The sequence below is a fragment of the Bufo bufo genome, chromosome 9, assembly GCF_905171765.1.
Source record: "Bufo bufo chromosome 9, aBufBuf1.1, whole genome shotgun sequence".
Classification (NCBI taxonomy): Eukaryota; Metazoa; Chordata; class Amphibia; order Anura; family Bufonidae; genus Bufo; species Bufo bufo.
The window spans coordinates 199,491,996-199,498,048 of record NC_053397.1 but is presented as its reverse complement, the minus strand read 5'-3'; positions in this window follow the sequence as shown (position 1 = coordinate 199,498,048).

Below are 6,053 nucleotides of genomic sequence, written 5' to 3'. Positions count from 1 at the left end.
CTAGGCGAATCGAATCATTCCTGAAATTCGGATCGAATTCCACTTCGTGGGATTCGATTAGCTCATCTCTAGCCAGTACCATACAAGTCCTAAATTGCAGCCATCCAACCTGCCTCCATAATCCTTACTGGTGCTAGAAGATTGCACTTGGAAATTGCTGCTATTGAATGTACCTGAAGTTACACTTTGCACTTAGTAAAAAAGACTGTTCTACATTTACTTCCGGACTCATTTTTCAACACTATGTTTCCACTGCACCGATCCCCAGGGAGCAACGTCCCGAGGGAGTACACTGTGACACAACACTTCATCAGGGCCACTACCACTCCCATCCTCTGCACAAGCTCCTCCAGGGCTTGCTGCACAATGACTATTCTTATGTAAACCCAAGAGATTAAGGTAACTTTTTCCTCCACAGATTTCCTCGCTATTATATAACAACCTCCAGTTGGTCTGACCGTCTACAGCAGGGGTGGGGAACCTCCGGCCCGAGGGCCGTATGCGGCCCACGGTATCATTTCATGTGGCCCCCGGCCCCCTGCCAGAACATAATGTGAAAATGCTTATGACCCCTTCCATTATGGAAGCGGTCATTAGCATACGGGAGGCACAGGAAGGTGAGAACAGCACTGCACTGGCTGTCCTCACCTTCCCTGGTCTTCTTTCAGCCCCACACTGTGTCCTGACACATCCAGCGCCAGGACGCAGTGCACGTAGACGTGCACTATGACCTGACGCTGTGCGGTGTGAGGTGACAATATAGTGCGGCAGGAAGAAGAACAGGGAGGGTAAGTGAATCTGCCAAGAGGCAGCGCCGTACGGAGCTGGAGAGGTAAGTTTATTTGTTTATCTTAAATACAGTATCTGATCTGATGTCTGATTGGGGCTGATCTGAGGCTAAAGGAGGGTGGGGAGGGTCTGATGGGGGTCTGATCTGAGGCTTGGGAGGGTCTGATCTGAGGCTGGGGGTGTCTGATCTGAGGCTGGGGTTTGATAGGGGTCTGATCTGAGACTAGGGGGGCTGATGGGGGCTGATCTGAGGCTGGGGAGGGTCTGATGGGGGCTGATCTGAGGCTAGGGAGGGTATTATGAAGGTCTGATCTGAGGCTGGGGGGTCTTATAGGGGCTGATCTGACCCTGGGGGGTCTGATGGGGGCTGATCTGAGGCTGGGCGTCTGATCCGGGTCTGGTCTGAGGCTGGGGGTCTGATGGGAGTCTGATCTGAAGCTAGGAAGGGTCTGATTGGGGTCTAATCTGAGGCTTAGAGGTCTGATGGGAGTCTGATCTGAGGCTGATGTAGGCCTGGGGGGTCTGATAGGAGGCTGATTTCAGGCTGATGGAGGTGGGGGCAGATATTTTGCTGAGAAAGGGACAAAGGCAGGGACAGTTGCGAAGAAAGAGGCAGGGAGAGTGAAAGCTGGGTGAACCCCTCTCTGGACCCCCTGGGTTTAGCTTCCTGCCATTAATGTCAAATAAGTAACATTCTGAACTTAAAAATTAGACTGCTATGTGTGGTCAATATGGCGCCTGTATTGTATGTAATATACTGTATATATATAGTGCAGGCGCTATTTTGTGCTGCAAAAATACAGCCCTCTAGATTATTTTAATTGAAGTGCAATTTCTGTAACTTATCCCTAAGTCAATTATATGTTTGACCAAATACAGCAGTAAAAAATTTTTATTGAGAATTTTGTATGGCCCCCGAATGATGTTACAAATATCCAAATGGCCCTTGGCAGCAAAATGGTTCCCCACCGCTGGTCTACAGTGACCGTCGTCACCTCTTGGGTTTATGGCAGATGCCAATAAACTGAATTTTGCATGCATAACACAGAATACATATTTACAGTAAAAGATAAAATAGAGTCTCAGTGCGGTGGATGTGTTTTGAACTTCAAAGAATAATGCATTGGTCTTTCACCGATCCTGACATTGTGAACTAAGTATCATGACATATAGAGCGGCACCCGGGGATCTCACTGCACTTACTATTATCCCTGGGCGCTGCTCCGTTCTCCCGTTATGTCCTACGGTATGTTCGGTGACTTGGTTATAGTAGGCGGAGTCTGCCCTTGTTCTGCTGAGCGTCTCCTTCTCCTAGGCTGTAGCGCTGGCCAATCGCAGCGCAGAGCTCACAGCCTCGGAGGTTTTTTTCTCCCAGGCTGTGAGCTCTGCGATGCGATTGGCCAGCGCTACAGCCTAGGAGAAGGAGACGCTCAGCAGAACAAGGGCAGACTCCGCCTACTATAACCAAGTCACCGAACATACCGTAGGACATAACGGGAGAACGGAGCGGCGCCCAGGGATAATAGTAAGTGCAGTGAGATCCCTGGGCGCCGCTGTATATGTCATGATACTTAGTTCACAATGTCAGGATCGGTGAAAGGTCCTCTTTAACCTTCTACTCATTTACAAAGGGGAGGACACGGCATCACAAGACTTCATTTTTAGCCTGACTAGAAGGGCTTCTTTTTGAAAGATGAGGACTGACTAAGGCTCTATTCACACGTCCGTGATGTGTTGCGGACCCGCAAATTGCGGGTCCGCAACACACCAGCCCGTCACCCCCATTGAAATGCCTATTCTTGTCCGCAAGCTGCGGACAAGAATAGGACATGCTCTATCTTTTTGCGGAGCTGCGGACCCAAAATCGGGGGCGCGCTCCGCAATTGCGGCTGCAGACAGCACACTGTGTGCTGTCCGCATCCATTCCGTCCCCATAGAGAATGAATGGGTCCGCACACTTTCCGCAAAATTGCAGAAAGGATGCGGACCCATTTTGCGGACGTGTGAATGGAGCCTAAAGGTCTGCTCTTGACTTAGATCTCCTTTGCTTCTCAGTCTTGAAGTTCTTCCTTGTCTTTGATGACCTCCTGTAATGAAAATTCCAAAAAAGGTCTTTCTTGAATTAAAAATGATGTACCCGTTTTTATTTATTGACTCAAAGCTAATCAAATTCTGGTACACAAGAATAATATTTTTGACCGGCACTTGTCCAGACCACTGCTTAATATACATTTCTCAGAATTTGAAGCTACTAAGATTTTATTTTTTTGAAGAACACCAAACAATGTCTATAGGCACATCCCAGAGCTAAATTGAGAGTGGGTAAATAGTCTAAATTAGGCTGGGTTCACACTTGAGCGTTTTACAGCGCGTTCAAACGCGCTGTAAAACGCTCAACACATGAAAACCAATGCTTCCCTATGGCCCTGGTTCTCACTTGAGCATTACGCTCAAACAAGTTCTTGAGCTTCTTTGGGGCGTTTTGACGCGCGTTTGTGGCCATAGGACACTGCAGTCAATCACACAAACGCGCGTCAAACGCGCGTTTACTATTGCAAAAAACGCGCATAATAAAGCGCGACAAAAACGCGCATTAAACGCGCATATCAAATACGCTCAGGTCTGAACCCAGCCTTAGAGTCCTTTGGAACACCTTCTTGAAGATCATGGGAGAGCTGAGCCAGATTCTCAGCATTCTAGCCACAGGCATCTGTCTTACAGCCCAAAGAATATTGTAACGTGAACGAATACTCTGACGGAAAGAAAGATCTAGTAGTCTGCTTGCCTACAGTAATGTACAGTAACTTTGGGTGGAGGTCCCAAGGCCGAGGTGATCTCGGGGTCTAATTTACATATACGTTTATAAGATAATAATCAACAGAATCTGAGAATGAACTATCTGAAATAATCTTCCCTTCTGACACCTGAACAGGGGCCACCGATGAGGAACCAGAAGATTGGCTCATATCTGTTTTCCTCTGAATGCCACCTCTTACATTGTTTCTGGTAAATGAACCTTGAAGCCGGAAAAAAAAATTGCCCTCAGAGTTCAAAGCGAATGCTTTGCATGGACACATAGAGAATATGCCATTCAGCCTAGTGACAGTGGTGGAAGAGCAAGGCAAGATCTCCTTGTTGGTTTCCCTCAGAGGCTTGGTAGGACATCTAAGACAAAGGAGCAATAGTAAGGCCAAAAACGCAGCAGTGGCATAAACAGCCAGCATAAGTATAGCTTTATAAGCTGGGGTTCACAGTTTGGCTGAGTTTGGCAAGAAAACATTGTCTTGGTGAACTAGAGAGACAATGTCCAGGACTTATGCTGGAAACAGAGGTGGGAGTTTCTGTAATGATGTCACCATAACAGATGCAATGATGACATCAGCCTCCAAAGTGGATGGAGCTGCACTTGTATACTCCTTAAAGGTAAACGATCCCAACCATGATCCCAACAAGAGTTGGGTCATATGTCTTTATTGTAACCCATTGGTTATTATGCATTAATTCTGTCTTCTGTCCAACAAGGTGGGATCCAAACGTAACCCTTTGTGTGCTGCCAGGGGATCAGTGCTTGATATATATACAGTATGTAGGCATTTATGGAGGGTTTATAGTTGGACCACCTTCTCTGGACTTCAGGAATATAGAAAAACATTTTTGGTCAACGTAAAGGTGTTGCCTTATCTGAGACATTGGTGGCATCTATCTCCATAACGGGACCCCCGAAGTGGCAGAGAGCAGCCGCCCTCCATTCATTTCCATGGGACTGCTGAAAATAGCTGAGCGCGCTGGCTCAGCTATTTTCGTAACACCCCTAGAAATGAATGGAGAGCGCTTTCACTTTCTGGGCCCAGTTCTGGAGATAGAAGTGGGTCTCAGAGGTGGGACCTAAATTTATCTGATGACCTATCCTAGCAATATGCCATCTAAGTCCCACATAAAGTAATTTTTTAATTAATGTTCATTCACACAATGTTTTGCACAGAATTTCGTTGCCGGTACAGTATTGCAGCCCAAATACCCCAGCACCCTGTATATACTGGGTACGTGACCATTCCGGTCTTTCTAATCTGTAACCTTGTATGCGGAAGTTCACAGATGAGATCCATAAAATTGTATTTGCTTCTATGGTATTGATCTTCGTCTCTTATCAGGCCTGCGTGATAATTCAGAGTCATTTCTCCTTCCATTCACCGCGGCTGGAATGTCTGCCGCAGGACGTAATGTAGGGATAGGCTGAAGTGGGAAGAACTTCATTACCGATCCTCACCCCAGGCTCTCCCTCTAATTGATTTTCACATATCTGCTTTATTTCTTCGCTTCTTGTAATCTTTGCATTTACAGCGCGATTCTGTGGTTTTATTGCGGTTGGATTTTCCTTCCAGATTTCTTTTGGTTTAACCATTTCTACTCCTGTACTGCCAAGTGGGAACAAGGGAATCCTAACGATATAAATGGGTTTAAAGGGATTGTACGATCTGGACAAACATCTTTTGTTATGGGCTGTATTAGACAGCCAGATTCTGCCGGCGATTTTCGGGAAGGAAGCATTCCTTACCGGTAATCGTCTGCTCACTAGCGGAGGAGACCGCTGCTATTACATGCGGCGATCTCCTCCTCAGTATAGGGAGGAGCGATTATTATACCGTCGTTCATCCCCATATTTTCCGGGTGTTTTCCGACAGCAGATCATGATTAGACATCACAATCTGCCGCCAGCAAACGATAATTTTTAAACCTGTCAAAAGATCTGGATTGCATGATGCTCGTTCATTGGGTAATTGACGGCAGTATTACACTGCCAGATCATCGCTAACAAGCCATACCAACGCTTGTTAGTGATGATTGGCCCGACAATCGCCTGGTGTGATACAAGCTTTAGATGTGGTTTCCATTAATTAGCTGATTATGGGGATGAAGATACCTCTACAGTCATCTGTTAGTCTTAAGAGATCAATGGCGTCTTCTCTTTGTAGGGGAGGTTAAAGGGAACCTGCCCAGTTATAGTGCAGGAGGAGCTGAGCAGATTTATATATTGTTTTAGGGGAAATGTCAGAATAGACTAGATTTTATTGATTTTGTGATGCGTCAGAACTTTTGATCCGTGGGAGACGGAAATGAAGGGGAAGAAGCACTCACCTGAAAACTGTTTCCCTTTGGCTGGGGTTAGAGAGGCGAGCATGCAGTGTATTGGTGTATAACAGGCATGCTCGACCTGCGGCCCTCCAGCTGTTGCAAAACTACAACTCCCAGCATGCCCGAACAAC